We start from the raw sequence: 24106 nt of genomic DNA, 5'->3' as shown, positions 1-24106 counted from the left end.
CCTCATGGTACTTTATGCCCTAATATCTCAGCATATTGCTATGATTATCATGGTTAGCTCACCTTGGAAGAAGAAGAAAAGTAAAAATACTGAAAAGGCTTTGGGTTTAGAAACATTTTGATAAATATATGAATCAAAGATACATTTGTACAGATTACCACACCCTGACAAGAATATTTTAATTCCTCAATATTACTAAATTAATTACCAAATGTTACTAATCAATTGATTCAATAATAACAAATCCCTGTTCTCTGAAAAGGCCTCATGAGGAAGGGTCTGCATCTGAAGTAAGGGTCTTGGGGGATATGGGCCAGTGGGGTGCTGACCTGGGAGGGATGGACAGGAAACGGGACTCTCCAAGAAGGCTCAGTTTCTGGAGGCTGCTTAGCCAGAAGACTCATTTGGGGTGGGGTCTCCTTGTTCAGATAATGCCATGACTTGACTCCTGTTATTTCTCTGATAGAACCAGCAACTGAAAATAAGAGTCTAGAAGCGTCAATCATAGTTTATCATGGACCATGGACCACATCCACCTCCAGGCAAATCTATCCTGCCTTGAACGCAGAGAAGGAGTAATAGGAGAAAAAGCATTTGGTGGTGCTATTTCCTTCTTTGCACATGAGACCCAAAAAATAGCCTCTCTCTCTCTTTCTCGTTTTAAGTACATGGCACTGAATACTAAATTATCAACATCTTTGAAGGACTGGGTTTGGATCAGTTTACATATAAATCCCAGTGATTCTTGATTGTGGGTTCCAGTGGACAATTGGAAAATTGTGGGTCATTTTTGTTAGACACAATGGCTAGGGGTCATTTGGTGCATGTTGGGATAGTAAGGACAGTTCCACACAACAAAGAATTATACTAAAATTATCACATCTGGGGAGACCTTCAAGATGGTGGAGGAGTAAGATGTGGAGATCACCTTCCTCCCCACAAATACATCTGAAATACATCTACATGTGGAACAACTCCTACAGAACACCTACAAAACGCTGGCAAAAGACCTCAGACTTCCCAAAAGGCAAGAAACTCCACATGTACCTGGGTAGGGCAAAAGAAAAAAGAAAAAACAGACAAAAGAATAGGGACAGGATGTGCACATCTGGGAGGGAGCTGTGAAGGAGGAAAGGTTTCCACACACTAGGAAGCCCCTTCACTGGCGGAGACAGGGGGTGGCAGAGGGGGGCAGCTTCGGAGCCACGGAGGAGAGCACAGCAACAGGGGTGCGGAGGGCAAAGCGGGGAGATTCCCGCACAGAGGCTCGGTGCTGACCAGCACTCACCAGCCCGAGAGGCTTGTCTGCTCACCTGCCGGGACGTGTGGGGGGCTGGGAGCTGAGGCTCCGGCTTCAGAGGTCAGATCCCAGAGAGAGGACTGGGGTTGGCTGCATGAACACAGCCTGAAGGGGGCTAGTGCACCACACCTAGCCGGGAGGGAGTCCGGGAAAAGGTCTGGAACTGCCGAAGAGGCAAGGGACCATTGTTTCGGGGTGCATGAGGAGAGGGGATACAGAGCACCGCCTAAACGAGCTCCAGAGACGGGCATGAGAAGCTAAGGCTGCTGCTGCCACCACCAAGAAGCCTGTGTGCGAGCACAGGTCACTCTCCACACCGCCCCTCTCAGGAGCCTGTGCAGCCCGCCACTGCCAGGGTCCCGTGATCCGGGGACAACTTCCCCGGGAGAACGCATGGGGCACCTCAGGCTGTTGCAACGTCACACTGGCCTCTGCCGCTGCAGGCTCGCCCCGCATCCATACCCCCCCCGACCCCGGCTTGAGTGAGCCAGAGCCCCCTAATCAGCTGCTACTTTAACCCTGTCCTGTCTGGGAGGGAACAGATGCCCTCAGGCGACCTACACGCAGAGGCAGGGCCAAATGCAAAGCTGAACCCCGGGACCTGTGCGAACGAAGAAGAGAAAGGGAAACCTCTCCCAGCAGCCTCAGGAGCAGCGGATTAAATCTCCACAATCAACTTGATGTACCTGCATCTGTGGAATATCTGAATAGACAACGAATCATCCCAAATTGAGGCAGTGGGCTCTGGGAGCAACTGTAGACTTGGGGTTTGCAGTATACAACTGACTGGTTTATGGTTTTATGTTTACCTTAGTTTAGTATTTAGAGTTTATTATCATTGGTAGATTTGTTTATTGATTTGGTTGCTCTCTTCCTTTTTTAAAATATATAGTTATATTTTTTTTAACTTTTTTTCTTTTTGTGAGTGTGTATGTGTATGCTTCTTTGTGTGATTTTGTCTGTATAGCTTTGCTTTTACGATTTGTCCTAGGGTTCTGTTTGTCCTTTTTTTTTTTTTTCTTTTTAATATAGTTTTTAGCACTTGTTATCATTGATGGGTTTGTTTTTTTGGTTTGGTTGTGCTCTTCTTTCTTTCTTCCTTTTTTTAATTACTTTTAAATTTTTAAAATTTATTTATTTAAATTATTTTTATTTTTTATTTTTAATAATTTTTAAAGTTTTTAAATTTAATAACTTGATTTCCTTTTAATTATTTTTTCTTTCTATCTTTCTTTCTTTCTTTTTTTCCTCCCTTTTCTTCTGAGACGTTTGGCTGACAGGGTCTTGGTACTCCGGGCAGGTGTCAGGCCTGTGCTTCTAAGGTGGGAGAGCCAAGTTCAGAACACTGGTCCACCAGAGACCTCCCAACTCCATGTAATATCAAACAGCGAAAGCTCTCCCAGAGATCTCCATCGCAACACTAAGACCAGCTCCACTCAACAACCAGCAAGCTCCAGTGCTGGACACCCTATACCAAACAACTAGCAAGATAGGAACACAACCCCACCCATTACCAGAGAGGCTGCCTAAAATCATAATAAGGTCACAGACACTCCAAAACACACCACCAGATGTAGTCCTGCCCACCAGAAAGAAAAGATCCAGCCTCATTCAAAGGCTGAAGACAGGCATCAGTTCCCTCCACCAGGAAGCCTAAAAACCCACTGAACCAACCTTAACCACTGGGAGCAGACACCAAAAACAACAGGAACTACGAACCTGCAGCCTGCAAAAAGGAGACCCCAAACACAGTAATTTAAGCAAAATGAGAAGACAGAGAAACACACAGCAAATAAAGGAACAAGGTAAAAACCAACCAGACCAAACAAATGAAGAGGAAATAGGCAGTCTACCTGAAAAAGAATTCAGAGTAATGATAGTAAAGATATCCAAAATCTTGGAAATAGAATGGAGAAAATACAAGAAACGTTTAACAAGGACCTAGAAGAACAAAAGAGCAAACAATGATGAACAACACAGTAAATACAATTAAAAATTCTCTAGAAGAGATCAATAGCAGAAAAACTGAGGCAGAAGAATGGATAAGTGACCAGGGAGATAAAATACTGGAAATAACTACTGCATAGCAAAATAAAGAAAAAAGAATGAAAACAATTGAGGACAGTCTTCGAGACCTCTGGGACAACATTAAACACACCAACATTCGAATTATAGGGGTCCCAGAAGAAAAAGAGAAAAAGAAAGGGACTGAGAAAATATTTTAAGAGATTATAGTTGAAAACTTCCCTACTATGGGAAAGGAAATAGCCAATCAAGTCCAGGAAGCACAGAGAGTCCCATACAGGAGAAATCCAGGAGAAACACGCCTAGAAACATATTAATCAAACTATCAAAAATTAAATACAAAGAAAAAATATTAAAAGCAACAGGGAAAAACAACAAATAACATACAAGGGAATCCCCAAAAGGTTAATAGCTGATCGTTCAGCAGAAACTCTGCAAGCCAGAAGGGAGTGGCAAGATATATTTAAAGTGATGAAAAGGAAGAACCTACAACCAAGGTTACTCTACCCAGCAAGGATCTCATTCAGATTCGACGGAGAAATTAAAACCTTTACAGACAAGCAAAAGCTAAGAGAATTCAGCACCACCAAGCCAGCTTTACAACAAATGCTAAAGGAAATTCGCTAGGTAGGAAACACAAGAGAAGGAAAAGACTTACAATAACAAACCCAAATCAATTAAGAGAACAGTAATAGGAACATACATATTGATAACTACCTTAAATGTAAATGGATTAAATGCTCTAACCAAAAGACATAGACTGGCTGAATGGATACAAAAACAAGACCTGTATATATGCTGTCTACAAGAGACCCACTTCAGACCTAGGGACACATACAGACTGAAAGTGAGGGGATGGAAAAAGATATTCCATGCAAATGGAAATCAAAAGAAAGCTGGAGTAGCAATTCTCATATCAGACAAAATAGACTTTAAAATAAAGACTATTACAAGAGCCAAAGAAGGACACTACATAATGATCAAGGGATCAATCCAAGAAGAAGATATAACAATTGTAAATATTTATGCAGCCAACATAGGAGCACCTCAATACATAAGGCAAATGCTAACAACCATGAAAGGGGAAATCTACATTAACACAGTAATAGGGGACTTTAAAACCACACTTTCACCAATGGACAGATCATCCAGAAAGAAAATTAATAAGGAAACACAAGCTTTAAATGACACAAAAGACCAGATAGATTTAATTCATATTTATAGGACATTCCATCCAAAAACAGCAGATTACGCTTACTTCTCAAGTGCACACAGAACATTCTCCAGGATAGATCACATCTTGGGTCACAAATAAAGCCTCAGTAAATTTAAGAAAATTGAAATCATATCAAGAATCTTTTCCGACCACAAAGCTATGAGATTAGAAATTAATTACAGGGAAAAAAATGTAAAACACACAAACACATGGATGCTAAACAATACGTTACTAAATAACCAAGAGATCACTGAAGAAATCAAAGAGGAAATCAACAAATACCTAGAGACAAATGACAATGAAAACACGATGATCCAATACCTATGGGATGCAGCAAAAGCAGTTCTAAGAGGGAAGTTTATAGCAATAAAATCCTACCTCAAGAAACAAGAAACATCTCAAATAAACAACCTGACCATACACCTAAAGCAATTACAGAAAGAAGAAGAACAAAACCCCAAAGTTACCAGAAAGAAAGAAATCATAAAGATCAGATCAGAAATAAATGAAAAGGAAATTAAGGAAACGATAGCAAAGATCAATAAAATTAAAAGCTGGTTCTTTGAGAAGATAAACAAAATTGATAAACCATTAGCCAGACTCATCAAGAAAAAAAGGGAGAAGACTCAAATCAGTAGCATTAGAAATGAAAAAGGAGAAGTAACAACTGACACTGCAGAAATACAAAGGATCATGAGAGGTTACAACAAGTAACTATGCGCCAATAAAATGGACAACCTGGAAGAAATGGACAAATTCTTAGAAAAGCACAACCTTCCGACACTGAATCAGGAAGAAATAGAAAATATAAGCAGACAATCATAAGCACTGAAATTGAGACTGTGATTAAAAATCTTCCAACAAACAAAAGCTCAGGACCAGATGGTTTCACAGGTGAATTCTATCAAACACTTAGAGAAGAGCTAACCCCTATCCTTCTCAAACTTCCAAAACATAGCAGAGGGAGCAACACTCCCAAACTCATTTTATGAGGCCACCATCACCCTGCTACCAAAACCAGACAAAGATGTAACAAGTAAATAAAACTACAGGCCAATATCACTGATGAACATAGATGCAAAAGTCCTCAACAAAATACTACCAAACAGAATCCAACAGCACATTAAAAGGATCATACAACATGATCCAGTGGGGTTTATCCCAGGAATGCAAGAATTCTTCAATATACGCAAATCAATCAATGTGATAAACCATATTAACAAACTGAAGGAGAAAAACCATATGATCATCTCAATAGATGCAGAAAAAGCCTTCGACAAAATTCAACACCCATTTATGATAAAAACCCTCCAGAAAGTAGGCACAGAGGGAACTTACCTCAACATAATAAAGGCCATATATGACAAACCCACAGCCAACATCCTTCTCAATGGTGAAAAACTGAAACCATTTCCTCTAAGATCAGGAACAAGACAAGGTTGCCCACTCTCACCACTATTATTCAACATAGTTTTGGAAGTTTTAGCCACAGCAATCAGAGAAGAAAAATAAAAGGAATCCAAATCGGAAAAGAAGAAGTAAAGCTATCACTGTTTGCAGATTACATGAGACTATACATAGAGAATCCTAAAGATGCTATCAGAAAACTACTAGAGCTAATCAATGAATTTGGTAAAGTAGCAGGATACAAAATTAATTCACAGAAATCTCTTGCATTCCTATACACTAATGATGAAAAATCTGAAAGAGACATTAAGGAAACACTCCCATTTACCATTGCAATGAAAAGAATAAAATACCTAGGAATAAACCTACCTAAGGAGACAAAAGACCTGTATGCAGAAAACTAAAAGACACTGATGAAAGAAATTAAAGATGATACAAACAGATGGAGAGATATACCATGTTCTTGGAATGGAAGAATCAACATTGTGAAAATGACTATACTACCCAAAGCAATCTACAGATTCAGTGCAATCCCTATCAAACTACCACTGGCATTTTTCACAGAAGTAGAACAAAAAATTTCACAATTTGTATGGAAACACAAAAGACCCCAAATAGCCAAATCAATCTTGAGAAAGAAACATGGAGCTGGAGGAATCAGGCTCCCAGACTTCAGACTTTACTACAAAGCTACAGTAATCAAGACAGTATGGTACTGGCACAAAAAGAGAAATATAGATCAATGGATCAGGATAGAAAGCCCAGAGATAAACCCATGCACAAATGGTCACCTTATCTTTGATAAAGGAGTCAAGAATATACAATGGAGAAAAGACAGCCTCTTCAGTAAGTAGTGCTGGGAAAACTGGACAGCTACATGTAAAACAATGAAATTAGAACACTCCTTAACACCATACACAAAAATAAGTGCAAAATGGATTAAAGACCTAAATGTAAGGCCAAACACTGTCAAACTCTTATAGGAAAACATAGGCAGAATACTCTATGACATAAATCACAGCAAGATCCTTTTTGATCCACCTCCTAGAGAAATGGAAATAAAAACAAAAATAAACAAATGGGACCTAGTGAAACTTAAAAGCTTCTGCACAGCAAATGAAACCATAAGCAAGATGAAAAGACAGCCCTCAGAATGGGAGAAAATATTTGCAAATGAAGCAACTGACAAAGGATCAATCTCCAAAATTTACAAGCAGCTCATGCAGCTCAATATCAAAAAAACAAACAACCCAATCCAAAAATGAGCAAAAGACCTAAGTAGACATTTCTCCGAAGAAGATATACTGATTGCTAACAAACACATGAAAGGGTGCTCAATATCACTAATCATTAGATAAATGCAACTCAGAACTACATGAGTTATCACCTCACACCAGTCAGAATGGCCATCATCAAAATATCTACAAACAATAAATGCTGGAGAGAGTGTGGAGAAAAGGGGACCCTCTTGCACTGTTGGTGGGAATGTAAATTGATACAGCCACTATGGAGAAGAGTATGGAGGTTCCTTATAAAACTAAAAATAGAACTACCATACAACCCAGAAATCCCACTACTGGGCATATACCCTTAAAAAACCATAATACAAAAAAGAGTCAAGTACCACAATGTTCCTTGCATCTCTATTTACAATAGCCAGGACATGGAATCAATCTAAGTGTCCATCGACAGATGAATGGGTAAAGAAGATGTGGCACATATATACAATGGAATATTACTCAGCCATAAAAAGAAACGAAATTGAGTTATTTGTAGTGAGGTGGATGGACATAGAGTCTGTCCTACAGAGTGAAGTAAGTCAGAAAGAGAAAAACAAATACCATATGGTGACACATATATATGGAATCTAAAAAAAAAAAAATTCTGAAGAACCTAGGGACAGGACAGGAATAAAGACGCAGACATAGAGAATGGACTTGAGGACATGGGGAGGGGAAAGGGTAAGCTGGGACGAAGTGAGAGAGTGGCACTGACATATATACACTACCAAATGTAAAATAGATAGCTAGTGGGAAGTAGCCACATAGCACAGGGAGATCAACTCGGTGTTTTGTGACCATCTAGAGGGGTGGGATAGGGAGGATGTGACGAAGACCCAAGGGAGAGGGGATATGGGGATATATGTGTACTTATAGCTGATTCACTTTGTTGTAAAGCAGAAACTAAGATACCATTGTAAAGCAATTATACGCCAACAAAGGTGTTAAAAAAAAAAAAAAGAGCACCGGAGCCTATTATGGAGTAATGCATTAAAGCAAAGGCACAATTTTTGAAAGTCTGAGACACTTTCACAGCAAGACAAAGGTGAGGAGAGAATGTACGTTCTCAGAGTCAGTTCCTTGTCTCAAAAGATGTTAAAAAAATAAATAAGATTTAAAAAAAATTATCTCATCTATCCCTAGGTGTAATACGTGGTAGGTACTCTGTTGTGATTGTCCTGCTTAAACTATAGAGTTGAGACCACACTGCTTCTGGGGTTGGGACTGGGGTCTCCCCTGAAAAAGAAAGGCTTACAGGTATCAGTTTTTTGTAAAGGAGGTGATTTATCAGGAAAAATTCTCATAGTTCTTTGGGGTAAGACATATAAGAGTGTTTCTGCTTGGAACAGATGTGGGACCACCTGCAAGAGAGAGTTAACATAGGATCGTATCAGGTTTTGTTGCTTAGAGGGGGCAACAATTCTCAGCAGAGAGAACTTGTGAATTGGTGGAGTTATCACCAAGTTTCTTTGGGCTGTGTAAGGAACAAGCTGGCCTGTTTCATCTAGCTCCACTGTTGAATAGCATCTTTTCCACATTGTTAGGTTGGTGGAAAGTGTGAGTCCCTCTTTGGTGGGTGCACTTAAATGGCTGCAGAAGCCTCTGATGTCTGCATGGTGATGGTAGTGATGTGAATGGAAGAGCTCCAAAGGAATGCAAATTCTGAGGGGAAAAATAGTAAGGCTGCAAGGTCCTCTCACCCCTTCCCACTTGGAAAGTCTCCTGCCAGTGCCAGCTTTGGAAGATTGAGGTTTTATTAAATTGAGGAAGTTGTGGGTAGATGCTCATCAATACCACTTCTTCTCCTTGGGCACTTTGGAAGATTACATTTCCCAGCAGTTAGTTTGAGGCTGGTGTGACCCATGAGATGTGGGCAGAAGTGATACATGCCACTGTTAGACCTGGCCCCTAAAATCTCCTGTGAGGTTCTTAGCTTACACTCTCTGTTCCCTATCCAAGTGCACGTTAGAGCCATTCTACGGAGGCAGCCCAGTTCCCTGAGTATTGCATAGTGGCAAGGTGCCCAGGAAAGTCATTTACCCTACGCTGGACTGAGACATGAATAAGAATTAAATTTCTGCTCTATTGAGTCCCTGAGATTTGAAGGTTAATTTGCTACAACATCATTGCCTAGTTTTTGTACAAAAAGGTTGAAAGAGCACTAACCAATGAAATGTTGCTGATTATCTGGAGAAAGGGGTACAGTGGTATATGGCACGGCTCTGCTTTCTGCCTGTTAATGATCTAGATGAGGACACTGGTAGTTTGCTAATCAAATTGGAAACTGACAGGAGACTGGAAGGGATACCTGTGTACCTGATGGTATCATAGAAATTTTAAAATAAGTTAAAAAAATTAGAATAATGGGCCAAAATAAACTTCTATAGGGCTAAATAGAAACACCTAGACATTTGCTCATGGCCATTTATATATCTTCTTTGGAGAAATGTCTATTCAGATCCTTTCTCATTTTTAAATTGTGTTGTTTGTCTTTTTATTGTTCACTAGTATTGGTTCTTTTTATATTCTGGATACTAGACTCTGGACAGACACATGACTTGCAAATATTCTATCCCAATTTTTGATTTCTCTTTATAATTTCTGTTTTTTTTTTTTTTTTAGATTGTTAGAAACACATTACAAGCAGATTCCCTTTCCCATATTAAAAAGAAAATATATGACTGGAAGTATTCAGAGGTGAAAACTGGGTTAAACCAATTCCCAAGTCCTTATCAAATAAGGTATCAATAAATGAAAAGATATTTTGGAACTAAAAATTAGGGAAACCTATACACAATTTAGAAGGGGGGGAAAGAGAAAAAAACTGACCAAAATAAAGTCACAGTGTTTACATTTTACAGTCTTTAATTAAGCACAAAAACTGTACTATTTAATATATTTCTCCATGAACTTTTTGTGAAATTCAGATTGCAGCGTATCATTCACTAATCTTTTTCTTTCTTCTTCTGATCATCCACACCTTTTGCACAGTCCTTGAAAACAAAGTCATCATCCCACCTTCTTTTTTTTTTTAAAGAAGAGAAAGGTGGGCTTCCCTGGTGGTGCAGTGGTTGAGAATCTGCCTGCCAATGCAGGGGACACGGGTTCGAGCCCTGGTCTCGGAGGATCCCACATGCCGCGGAGCAACTAGGCCCGTGATCCACAATTACTGAGCCTGCGCATTTGGAGCCTGTGCTCCGCAACGGGAGAGGCCGCGATAGTGAGAGGCCTGCTCACCGCGATGAAGAGTGGCCCCCACTTGCCGCAACTGGAGAAAGCCCTCGCACAGAAACGAAGACCCAACACAACTAAAAATAAAAATAAATAAATAAATAAATAAGCAAATATGGTAAAAAAAAAAAAAAAAAGAAGAGAAAGGTAATTTTAAATTTATTTATTTATTTATGGCTGTGTTGGGTCTTCGTTTCTCTGTGAGGGCTTTCTCTAGTTGCAGCGAGCGGGGGCCACTCTTCATCGCAGTGCGTGGGCCTCTCACTATCACGGCCTCTCTTGTTGCCAAGCACAGGCTCCAGACGTGCAGGCTCAGTAGCTGTGGCTCACGGGCCCAGTTGCTCCACGGCATGTGGGATCTTCCCAGGCCAGGACTCGAACCCATGTCCCCTGCATTGGCAGGCGGATTCTCAACAACTGCACCACCAGGGAAGCCCCATCCCACCTTCTTTTAACTTTGAAGTTGGCCTGAGGCTGGGATGGACCAGTGAGATTAGAGAGGATTTCCATTCAGAATGTTTTTCGTATGAATCCTTTTTTCTTCACCTTTTTGTTTTTGTTCTTTCCTGGCCTGCTCTTCAGCTCTTTCTTTGTTAATCTTTTCCAGTTTTGCAAGAGCTACAGTATCATCATCATCATCATCATCACTCTGTTTATCAAAGTCTTCATCTTCATCTTATCCATTAGAGGATCAGCTGCATCAAGGTTGGCAGTGGGAATCTGGTCTAATCAAGGCTTCTTTGACACTGAAGAGGAGGTTGTATGTTCTCGGTTGGACAATCTCTTATTTTTTTCTCTCTCTTCCAACTCTCTCCTGAAGTCATGGTTCCTAACCTCTTCAGGGACATCCTGAGTGGTTTGTCTATATTTTATCTGTATGAGAGGATAGGTCTCTACTTGAATATTGCTTTGAGAGTTGGCTCAAATCACTTTCTCCTTTTCCTCTCCTACCTACTGCAGGTTCAAAAGTTGGCCTAGCTGCTGCTGTCATGTTTTATGGGTGGCTGAGGTCCAATGCACCAGTCTCTGGAGATTATACAGACACCATTATGACTCTATAATTTCTTGATAGTATCTTTTGATGCACAAAAGTTTTTAATTTTGATAAAATCCAATGTATTTTCTTGTTGGTTGCTTGGGCTATAGGTGTCGTATCTAGGAAATTATTGCCTAGTCCAAAGCTATGAAGACTTAACCTAAGTTTTTTTCTTACATTTAGGTCTTTGATCTATTTGGGGTAAATTTATTTTGAGCAAAAATATGGTGCAAGGTAAAGGTCCAACTCCATGCTTTGCATGTGTATATTCAGTTGTCCCAGCACCATTTCTTTTCTTTTTCTTTTTTTTTTAAACAACAGCTCCTGTTTTTTGTTTTTTTGTTTTTTTGTTTTTTCGTTTTTTTTTTAATTTATGGCTGTGTTGGGTCTTTGTTTCTGTGCAAGGGCTTTCTCTAGTTGCGGCAAGTGGGGGCCACTCTTCATCGCGGTGCACGGGCCTCTCACTATCGTGGCCTCTCTTGTTGCGGAGCACAGGCTCCAGACACGCAGGCTCAGCAATTGTGGCTCACGGGCCTAGTTGCTCCGCGGCATGTGGGATCCTCCGAGACCAGGGCTCGAACCCGTGTCCCCTGCATTGGCAGGCAGATTCTCAACCACTGCGCCACCAGGGAAGCCCCCAAGCACCATTTCTTGAAGACTGTTTTTTTCCCCCTTGAATGGTCATGGCACCCTTGTCAAAAATCAGTTGAGCATAAATGTGTGGATATATTTCTAGACTTTTAATTCTATTCCATTGATTTACACATCTATCTTTATACCACTACTATACTGTTTTGACTTTGTAGTAAGTCTTGAAATTTGGAAGTGTGAGTCCTCCAAGTTTTTCAAGATTTTGGCTATTCTGAGTTCCTTGAATTTCTATATGAACGTTAGGATCAGCTTGTCACTTTCTGCAAAAAAAAAAAAAAGCCATCTGGATTTGTGATAAGGATGGCATGAATCTGTACATCACTTTGGGGAGCATTGCCACCAGAACAATATTAAATCTTCCAATCTGTTCACATGGGGGTGTCTTTCTGTTTAATTAGGTCTCCTTTAGTTTCTTTCAATGATGTTTTGTAGTTTTCAGTGTATAAACCTTGTACTTGTTTTGCTAAATTTAAACCTTAGTATTTCATTCTTTTTGATACTATTGTAAGTGGAATTATTTTCTCAATTTCGTTTTTAGATTGTTCATTGCTAGTGTATAGAAATACAACTAACTTTTGTTTATTTTTTATCCTACTACTGTGCTGAAATGGTTTATTAGCTCTAAAATATTTTTTTGTGTGTGTGAATTCTTTAGAATTTTCTATATACAAGATTATGAGTTTGGAAGTGTTCTCTCTTCTTCAATTTTTTGGAAGAGATTGAGAAGGTTTGGTGTTAATTCTTCTTTAAATGTTTGGTGGAATTCATCAGTCAAGCCATCTGGTTGTAGGCTCTTCTTTGTTGGGAGGTTTTTTATCCCTTGAGCCACTCTATGTCTTTAGGTTGGTGATTTAATATATTACATTTAAAGTAATTATTGATAGGTAAGGATTTATGATCACCATTTTTATTAATTGTTTTCAGTATGTGTTCACACACACAAAATATATATATATTTTGTAGTGGTGTGAATTGATTCCTTTCTCTTCATCTTTGGGTGTCTATTAAAGATTTTTTCTATGTCATAAATATGAAGTTTATATAAAATAGCTTGTATTTAAGATGTTATAAGAGCCTATTTTAAGCTTATAACTTCACTTACATACAAAAAAACATAATTTTACTTCTTGCCCCACATTTTGTGTTGTTAATTTACATAGTTTAAAATTGTATATCATTTAAATTATTCTAGTTATAGTTATTTTAAATAGTTTCACCTTTTAACTTTTATAGTAAACAGTGACTTACAAGGCATATCATTTTCAAATTATAGAAAATCAGAGATAAAGAAAAAATCATGAAGGGAACCAGAGGGAAAAAATATCTTACCTATAAAGGAACTAAGATAAGAATTACATCTGACTTCTCAGAAACCATGTGAGAAAGAAGTGAGTGGAGTGAAATAAAGTACTGGGAGAAAAAAACCCAACAACCTAGTATTTTGTACACTGGAAATTATTCTTAAAAAGTGAAGAAGCAATAAAGGACTTTCATAGACTATTAAAAATTGAGAGAATTTATTGCCAGTACACTAGTTTAGTCTGTTCTTGCTGCTAATTGTTATTGTTTGTGCATTTGTTTCATGACTTGTCTGAACTAATGTTGTGAAGTCTATATTTTTTTCTATGTGTGGCCACTTAAGTCTCTGCTCAGTTAGCTAAATGGTGCTGGGGAAGTAGGCTATACAGGTAGAAAATAAAACTTGACTTCTAGTCACCCCCCATACAAAAAATAATTCTGTATGGATTATAAATCTATATCTTAAAGATGACATGATAAAGTTACCTTTGGATGAGTTCTACATGATTTTGGAGTATAAAAATATTCTTAGAACAGTAAAGAAAGGTACTAACCTACAAAAATTGATGTTGATTTATTTTCCCACATTCAAGAGTAAAAGAAAATATTATCTCAACAGTTGCAGAAATTCAACATCCTCTCATGAAAAAAACAAAGCAACAAAACAAAACAAAACAAAAAAACCCCCAGAATACAAGAAATCCTTTGCTAACTAAGAATAGAAATGAGTAGTTATCATAGGTGAGTATCTTTCTTTTTTTTTTTTTTAAATGTTTGTGGGTTGGCACTCCTAGGAGGGCTCCTCGAGGCCATATTTTTTATTTATTTATTTTTGGTTGTGTTGGGTCTTCGTTTCTGTGCGAGGGCTTTCTCTAGTTGCGGCAAGCGGGGACCACTCTTCATCGCGGTGCACGGGCTTCTCACTATTGTGGCCTCTCTTGTTGTGGAGCACAGGCTCCAGACACGCAGGCTCAGTAGTTGTGGCTCACGGGCCTAGTTGCTCCGTGGCATGTGGGATCTTCCCAGACCAGGGCTCGAACCCGTGTCCCCTGCATTAGCAGGCAGATTCTCAACCACTGCACCACCAGGGAAGCCCGATGAATATCTTTCTATGTGTAGGTCTATCTTTTTTTTTTTTCCTGCAGCTACTGATATGATCATACAATTTTACTTTTTTTTTCTGACACAGAACATTTTTAATTTATTTTTTATACAGCAGGTTCTTATTAGTTATCTGTGTTATACATATTAGTGTATGTATGTCAATCCCAATCTCCCAATTCATTCCCACCACCAACCCCACCCCCCCTTCCCCCCTTGGTGTCCATACGTTTGTTCTCTACATCTGTGTCTCTGTTTCTGCCTTGCAAACTGGTTCATCTGTGCCATTTTCCTAGACTCCACATATATGCATTAATATAAGATATTTGTTTTTCTCTTTCTGACTTACTTCACTCTGTGACAGTCTCTATGTCCATCCACATCTCTACAAATGACCCAATTCCATTCCTTTTTATGGCTGAGTAATATTTCATTATATATATGGAATATTACTGTCGATGGGCATTTAGGTTGCTTCCATGACCTGGCTATTGTAAATAGTGCTGCAGTGAACATTGGGGTGTATGTGTCTTTTTGAATTATGGTTTTCTCTGGGTATATGCACAGTAATGGGATTGCTGTGTCATATGCTAATTCTATTTTTAGTTTTTTAAGGAACCTCCATACTGTTCTCCGTAGTGGCTATATCAATTTACATTCCCACCAACAGTGCAAGAGAGTTCCCTTTTCTCCACATCCTCTCCAGCATTTGTTATTTGTAGATTTTCTGATGATGCCCATTCTAACCAGTGTGAGGTGATAACCTCATTGTAGTTTTGATTTGCATTTCTCTAATAATTTGTGATGTTGAGCAGCTTTTCATATGCCACTTGGCCATCTGTATGTCTTCTTGCAGAAATGTCTATTTAGGTCTTCTGCCCATTTTTGGATTGGGTTGTTTTTTTTTTTTAATATTGAGCTGCATGAGCTGTTTATATATTTTGGAGATTAATCCTTTGTCCATTGATTCGTTTGCAAATATTTTCTCCCATTCTGAGGGTTGTCTTTTCATCTTGTTTATAGTTTCCTTTGCTGTGCAAAAGGTTTAAGTTTCATTAGTTCCCATTTGTTTATTTTTGTTTTTATTTCCATTACTCTAGGAGGTGGGTCAAAGAAGATATTGCTGTGATTTATGTCAAAGAGTGTTCTTCCTATGTTTTCCTCCAAGAGTTTTATAGTGTCCAGTCTTACATTTAGGTCTTTAATCCATTTTGAGTTTATTTTTGTATATGGTGTTAGGGAATGTTCTAATTTCATTCTTTTACATGTAGCTGTCCAGTTTTCCCAGCATCAATTATTGAAGAGACTGTCTTTTCTCCATTTTATACCCTTGCCTCCTTTATCATAGATTAGTTGACCAAGGTGCGTGGGTTTATTTCTGGGTTTTCTATCCTGTTCCATTGATCTATATTTCTGTTTTTGTGCCAGTACCATATTTTCTTGATTACTGTAGCTTTGTAGTATAGTCTGAAGTCAGGGAGTCTGATTCCTCCAGCTCTGTTCTTTTCCCTCAAGATTGCTTTGGCTATTTGGGATCTTTTGTGTCTCCATACAAATTTTAAGATTTTTTGTTCTACTTCTGTAAAAAATGCCATTGGTTAATTTGATAGGGATTGTGTTGAATCTGTAGATTGCTTTGGGTAGTATAGTCATTATCACAATATTGATTCTTCCAATCCAAGAACATGGTATATCTCTCCATCTGTTTGTGTCATCTTTGATTTCTTTCATCAGTGTCTTATGGTTTTCTGAGTACAGTTCTTTTACCTCCTTAGGTAGGTTTATTCCTAGGTATTTTATTCTTTTTGTTACAGTGGTGAATGGGATTGTTTCCTTAATTTCTCTTTCTGATCTTTCGTTGTTAGTGTATAGGGATGCAAGAGATTTCTGTGCATTAATTTTGTATCCTGCAACTTTACCAAATTCATTGATTAGCTCTAGTAGTTTCCTGGTGGCATCTTTAGGATTCTCTATGTATAGTATGTCATCTGCAAACAGTGAGAGTTTTACTTCTTCTTTTCCAATTTGTATTCCTTTTATTTCTTTTTCTTCTCTGATTGCTGCGGCTAGGACTTCCAAAACTATGTTGAATAATTGTGACAGGAGTGGACGTCCTTGTCTTGCTCTTCTAAGAATTTGTCCATTTCTTCCAGGTTGTCCATTTTATTGGCATAGAGTTGCTTGTAGTAGTCTCTTAAAACGCTTTGTATTTCTGCAATGTCCATTGTAACTTCTCCTTTTTCATTTCTAATTTTATTAATTTGAGTTGTCTCCCTCTTTTTCTTGATGAGCCTGGTTAACGGTTTATCAATTTTGTTTATCTTCTCAAAGAACCAGCTTTTAGTTTTATTGATCTTTGCTATTGTTTTCTTTGTTTCTGTTTCATTTATTTCTGCTCTGATCTTTATGATTTCTTTCCTTCTGCTAACTTTGCGTTTTGTTTGTTCTTCTTTCTCTAGTATCTTTAGGTGTAAGGTTAGATTGTTTATTTGAGATTTTTCTTGTTTCTTGAAGTAGGATTATATTGCTATAAACTTCCCTCTTAGAACTGCTTTTGCTGCATCCCATAGGTTTTGGATCATCGTGTTTTCGTAGTCATTTGTCTCTATGTATTTGTTGATTTCCTCTTTGATTTCTTCAGTGATCTCTTGGTTATTTAGTAACGTATTGTTTAGCCTCCATGTGTTTGTGTGTTTTACGTTTTTTTCCCTGTAATTAATTTCTAATCTCATAGCTTTGTGGCGGAAAATATTCTTGATATGATTTCAATTTTCTTAAATTTACTGAGGCTTTATTTGTGACCCAAGATGTGATCTGTCCTGGAGAATGTTCTGTGTGCACTTGAGAAGTAAGCGTAATCTGCTGTTTTTGGATGGAATGTCCTATAAATATGAATTAAATCTATCTGGTCTATTGTGTCATTTAAAGCTTGTGTTTCCTTATTAATTTTCTTTCTGGATGATCTGTCCATTGGTGTAAGTGAGGTGTTAAAGTCCACTACTATTATTGTGTAACTGTCGATTTCCTCTTTTATAGCTGTTAGCATTTGCCTTATGTATTGAGGTCCTCCTATGCTGGGTGCATATAAATTTATAATTGCTTTATGTTCTTCTTGGATCGATCCCTTGATCATTATGTAGTGTCCTTCCTTGTCTCTTGTAACATTCTTTATTTTAAAGTCAATTTTATCTGATATGAGTATAGCTACTCCAGCTTTCTTTTGATTTCCATTTGCATGGAATATCTTTTTCCATCCCCTCACTTTCAGTCTGTATGTGTCCCTAGGTCTGAAGTGGGTCTCTTGTAGACAGCATATATGTGGGTGTTGTTTTTGTATCCATTCAGCGAGCCTGTGTCGCTGAGCATTTAATCCATTCTCACTTAAGGTAATTATTGATATGTATGTTCCTGTTACCATTTTTTAAATTGTTTTGGGTTTGTTTTTCTAGGTCATTTTGTTCTCTTGTGTTTCCCACTTAGAGAAGTTCCTTTAGTGTTTGTTGTAGAGCTGGTTTGGTGGTGCTGCATTCTCTTAGATTTTGCTTGTCTGTAAAGCTTTTGATTTCTCCATCGAATGTGAATGACATCCTTGCCAGGTAGAGTAATCTTGGTTGTAGGTTATTCCCTTTCATCACTTTAGATATAACGTGCTACTCCCTTCTGGCTTGTAGAGTTTCTGCTGAGAAATCAGCTGTTAACCTTATGGGAGTTCCTGTGTATGTTATTTGTCATTTTCCCTTGTTGCTTTTAACAATTTTTCTTTGTCTTTAGTTGTTGTCAATTTGATTACCATGTGTCTTGGCATGTTTCTCCTTGGGTTTATCCTACCTGGGACTCTCTGCACTTCCTGGACTTGGGTGGCTATTTCCTTTCCCATGTTAGGGAAGTTTTCAACTATAATGTCTTCAAATATATTCTTGGGTCCTTTCTCTTTCTCTTCTCCTTCTGGGACCCCTATAACGCGAATGTTGGTGTGTTTAATGTTGTCCCAGAGGTCTCTTAGGTTGTCTTCATTTCTTTTCATTCTTTTTTCTTTATTCTGTTCTGCAGCAGTGAATTCCATTATTCTGTTTTCCAGGTCATTTATCCGTTTTTCTGCCTCAGTTATTCTGCCATTGATTCCTTCTAGTGTATTTTTCATTTCAGTTATTGTATTGTTCATCTCTGTTTGTTTGTTCTTTAATTCTTCTAGGTCTTTGTTAAACATTTCTTGCATCTTCTTGATCTTTGCCTCCATTCTTTTTCTGAGGACCTGGATCATCTTCACTATCATTATTGTTAATTCTTTTCTGGAAGGTTGCCTATCTCCACTTCATTTAGTTGTTTTTCTGGGGTTTTATCTTGTTCATTCATCTGGTACATAGTCCTCTGCCTTTTCTTTTTGTCTGTCTTTCTGTGAAAGTGGTTTTCGTTCCACAGGCTGCAGGATTGTAGTTCTTCTTGCTTCTTCTGTCTGCCCTCTGGTGTATTGTGTAGGTGTATCTTTAGACTCTCCATTCTATTCCATTGTTTCATTTGTCTATCGTAGCTCCAATATCATACTCTCTTAATTTTCAAAATTTGATGTCCAGAAGAGTGGGCACTCTAATATTTTTGCACTTCAAAATTATGCTGATTTTTGGGCTTCACTGGTGGTGCAGTGGTTAAGAATCCGCCTGCCAGTGCAGGGGACACAGGTTCAATCCCTAGTCCAGGGAGATCCCACATTCCACGGAGCAGCTAAGCCCATGCACCACAACTACTGAAGGTCACATGCCTAGAGCCAATGCTCTGCAGGAAGAGAAGCCACCACAGTGAGAAGCCGTGCACTGCAACAAAGAGTAGCCTCTGCTAGCTGCATCCAGAGAAAAGCCCAAGTGCAGCAATGAAGACCCGTAAATAAATGAAGCCATAAATAAATAAATAAATTTTATTTTAAAAATTATACTGATTTTTATCTTTTGTATTTCCATATAACATTTAGAATCACCTTGTCAATTTCCACAATGAAAACACTAAAACATGTTGGTATTTTCTTTTGGAGTGCATTGAATTAATAAATCAGTTTAGAGAAATTGATATCTTGACAATGTTGAGTTTCTCAATGTATGTACATATACTTACTTAGATATTTTTTAATTTCCTCAATAATATTTTATAGTTTTCTATGTAGAAGTCTTGCATATGAGTTTTTGTTTGATTTTTTTCACAGATATTTTATGCATTTGGATGTTATTGCAAATGAAATCTCTTAAAACTATTTTCATTTTTTTCTGGTATAAAGAAGTATGATTAATTGGCATAATAGTGTTGTTCAGATAAACAGAACCAATAGGATATATATAAGTATGTATGAGGAGATATATTTTAGGAATGGGCTCATGCTGTATGGAGGCCAAGAAGTCCTTTGATTTGTTGTTTCCAATCTGGAGAACCAGGAATGCTAGTGGCATAATTCACTCTGAGTCTGAAGGCCTGAGAATTGGGCTCTGATGGCATAACTTCCAGTGTGAGTTTGAAAGCCTGCAAGCCAGGAGCACTGAAGGGCAGAAGATGGAAGTCTCAGCTCAAACAGAGCAAATTTGCCCCTTTTCTGCCTTTTTGTTCTGTTCAGGCTCTCAAAGGAATGCATGATGATCACCCATGTGAGTAAAGGAGATCTTTAAGCAGTCTACTGATTCAAATGCTAATCTCTTTCAGAAATACCTTCACAGACATACCCTGAGATAATGCTTTACCAGCTATCTTGGCAGCCCTTAGCCCAGTCAAGTTGGCACAGAATATTAACCATCACAATTGGTATATTTACCCCATGAAAGCTGTAACCTTATAAATATGATTTTAAATTTTAATAGCTTGTAATTGTACTTTGAACTTTCTACATATACAATCTTGCTTTCTGCAAAAAAGAAAAAAGAAAAAAAAGAAGAGGAAAATGTTGTTATATTACTTCTTCCTCTCCAACACGTATATACTTATTTCTTTTTCTGCCTTCATTGTGCTGACTAGAACTTTTATTAAAATGTGAATATAGTGGGTTGTGTAGGTTTCCTGGTGGAGGGGACTAGTGCCTGTGTTCTGGTGGATGAAGCTGGATCTTGTCTTTCTGGTGGGCAGGTCCATGTCTGGTGGTGTGTTTTGGGGTGTCTGTGGCCTTATTATGATTTTAGGCAGCCTCTCTGCTAATGGATGGGGTTGTGTTCCTGTCTTGCTAGTTGTTTGGCATAGGGTGTCCAGCACTGTAGCTTGCTGGTCATTGAGTGAAGCTGGGTCTTGGTGTTGAGATGGAGATCTCTGGGAGATTTTCGCCGTTTGATATTATGTGGAACTGGGAGGTCTGTGGTGCACCAGTGTCCTGAACTTGGCTCTCCCACCTCAGAAGCACAGCACCGACACCTGGTTCAAGCACCAGGAGCCTGTCATCCACACAGCTCAGAATAAAAGGAAGGAAGGAAGGAAGGAAGGAAGGAAGGAAGGAAGGAAGAAAGAAAGAAAGAAAGAAAGAAAGAAAGAAAGAAAGGAAGAAAGAAAGAAAAAGATAAAATAAAATAAAATTAAATTAAAAAGTTGTTAAAATAAAAAACAAAAAATAATTATTAAACAATTTTTTAAAGTAATTCAAAAAAGAAAGAAAGACCAAACCAAGAAACAAATCCACCAATGATAACAAGAGCTGAAAACTATAATAAAAAAAACATAAGCAAACAAACAAAATGGACAGACAGAACCCTAGGATAAATGGTAAAAGCAAAGCTATACAGACAAAATCACACACAGAAGCATACGCATACAGACTCACAAAAAGAGAAAAAGGGGGAAAAAATATATATATATATATATATATATATCTCATTGCTCTCAAAGTCCACCTCCTCAATTTGGGATGATTTGTTGTCTATTCAGGTATTCCACAGATGCAGGGTACATCAGGTTGACCGTGGAGATTTAATCCGCTGCTCCTGAGGCTGCTGGGAGAAATTTCCCTTTCTCTTCTTTGTTCGCACAGCTCCTGGGGTTCAGCTTTGGACTTGGCCCCGCCTCTGCCTGTAGGTCGCCTGAGGGCATCTGTTCTTCACTCAGACAGGACGGGGTTAAAGGAACAGCTGATTCGGGGGCTCTGGCTCACTCAGGCCGCCGGGAGGGAGGGGTACGGATGCGGGGCTAGCCTGCGGCGGCAGAGGCTGGCGTGACGTTGCACCAGCCTGAGGCGCGCTGTGCGTTCTCCCAGGGAAGTTGTTCCTGGATCACGCGACCCTGGCCGTGGCGGGCTGCACAGGCTCCCGGGAGGGGCGGTGTGGAGAGTGACCTGTGCTCGCACACAGGCTTCTTGGTGGCTGCAGCAGCAGCCTTAGCGTCTCCTGCCCGTCTCTGGGGTCCGCGCTGATAGCCACGGCTCGTGCCCGTCTCTGGAGCTCCTTTAAGCGGCGCTCTGAATCCCCTCTCCTCCTGCACCAGGAAACAGAGGCAAGAAAAAGTCTCTTGCCTGTTCGGCAGCTCCAGACCTTTTCCCGGACTCCCTCCTGGCTAGCTGTGGTGCGCTAACTCCTTCAGGCTGTGTTCACGCCGCCAACCCCAGTCCTCTCCCTGAGATCCGACCGAAGCCCGAGCCTCAGCTCCCAGCCCCCGCCCGCCCCGGCGGGTGAGCAGACAAGCCTCTCGGGCTGGTGAGTGCTGGTCGGCACCGATCCTCTGTGCGGGAATCTCTCCGCTTTGCCCTCCGCACCCCTGTGGCTGCGCTCTCCTCCGTGGCTCCGAAGCTTCCCCCCTCCGCCACCTGCAGTCTCTGCCTGCGAAGGGGCTTCCTAGTGTGTGGAAACCTTTCCTCCTTCACAGCTCCCTCCCACTGGTGCAGGTCCCATCCCTTTTCTTTTGTCTCTGTTTTTTCTTTTTTCTTTTGCCCTACGTGGGGAGTTTCTTGCCTTTTGGGAAGTCTGAGGTCTTCTGTCAGCATTCATTAGGTGTTCTGTAGCAGTTGTTCCACGTGTAGATGTATTTCTGATGTATTTGTGGGGAGGAAGGTGATCTCCACGTCTTACTCTTCTGCCATCTTGAAGCTCCTCCTCCTGGATAGATAGTCTTTAATACATAAAAAAATTCCCTTCTATTCTTTGTTAACCAAGAGATTTATTTTTTATGAAAGGATGTTACATTTCTGCATCTGTTTAGATGATCATATTTTGTCTTTTATTATGTTAATGTGGTAAAATACATTGTTGTTTTTTTAATTCTCCCCTCCAGCTCTGTCACGTATTCAGATAACTTTTTGGGACAAGCAGTAATAAGAGTTCTGTTATATCTTCAAAACAGGAAGGGAATGAAGCCAAATCTGGCCTCTGTACCCTGACACTGAATGAATTCTCAGAGACAGAGTTTGGGGTGAAGTAGAAAAGAATAGCTTTATTCTTTGCCAGGCAAGGTGGGCCACAGCAGGCTTTTGCCTTCAAAATTCTGTGTCCCAGCCTGGAGGGGGTAGTGAGAAGTTTTATAGTAATGTTCAAAGAGGGCGTGATTAGCTCGTGGACATTCTTCTGATAGATTGGTAGTCAGGTAATTGGAAGTCAGCATCATCAACCGTCTGCAAGATATTTCATGGATTTCTGCGAGTCATTGCCCAGTTTTCAAGTCACGTAAATGGAGAGAGAGGGGCCACTTCCTATGCGAATCCCTTCCTGGATTACTTCTAGGATCTTCCAGCTCTTCTGCATCCCTCGATTACAAACGTTTCAAAGGGATGTGTAGAGCAAGAGGCAAACAACACATACTTTGAAGTGTGAAGTTCAGCCACAGGTGGGGTGCCCCAGAATCCAGAAGTCATTTAGAGTCGGTGACAGAAGCGTGCTCCCCTGGGCTCAGCAAGTGCAGGGAGCAGAACTTTCTGGTGGTTTCAGAGCCACCGAAGGCTTGCTTCGTAGTTCTGCGGATTAGCCACAGTGGGCTGCTCCTCGCCAGCTGCACAGTTGGCCCTGCTGCTCAGCTGCTGAATTCTGTGGGAATGCTTCTGAAGGCATCCCAGAGCGGCAGGCTGCCACTGTGAGAGGGCCCAGACGGCAGTGACCCTCAGCACTTCTAGGGTCTGCAGGCAGCCCAGCATCCGGATTGTGGTTACACCACCAGACGCTGAGCATCCGCCATCCACGCATGTGGTTACTGTCTCTGTCAGAGGCATTTGAGGGGAAGATGCAGGGATAGCAAGGCCTGCTGTCGTCGTAGTAAAAGGCTGGGATTTGGGCCTGTAAGCAAAGGCACTGGCCAACACGAGAGGCCGGCTGGCCAGCATGATGTGTCATTCACCAGGTGGCGAGTGAGCACGTGATCCGAGCAGTGGGGCATAAGGGCGTGGAGTAGGGCACGCACTCGAGGCCGAGGAGAGGTGGCCGCAGAAAAGGCCTCGTGGTGCAGCCCTCAGCGGGCCAAGTTGCTCATCTCCAAACAAGAGGCAGTCGCTTAAGCCGAGGAACGCCACGCCAGAAGTTGCCAGGTGCTATGCGTAGCTCAGCGCATCGTTGCTCACGACGCACGTTGCGCTCCCAAACCCAGCCGTCCGCGCATGCTCAGCACAGGCAGCACTAGCTGCTGGCCGA

The 24106-nt window shown here is 40.0% G+C and overlaps 1 pseudogene across 1 annotated transcript; it reads right to left on the bottom strand.

Moving 5' to 3' along the window:
• Nucleotides 1–2988: 2988 nt before the first annotated feature.
• LOC309615653 (spliceosome-associated protein CWC15 homolog) lies at nucleotides 2989–21697 on the bottom strand (annotated as a pseudogene). Its single transcript, XR_014249810.1, has 2 exons — nucleotides 10905–21697; nucleotides 2989–10246 (listed from the first exon to the last, which is right to left on the bottom strand). The product of XR_014249810.1 is annotated as a spliceosome-associated protein CWC15 homolog (transcript).
• Between the last annotated feature and the right edge of the window lie 2409 nt (nucleotides 21698–24106).

Source organism: Balaenoptera borealis, assembly GCF_965194805.1.
Source record: "Balaenoptera borealis genome assembly, chromosome: 18".
NCBI classification, from domain to species: domain Eukaryota; kingdom Metazoa; phylum Chordata; class Mammalia; order Artiodactyla; family Balaenopteridae; genus Balaenoptera; species Balaenoptera borealis.
This window is presented reverse-complemented; position numbering and strand designations above follow the sequence as displayed.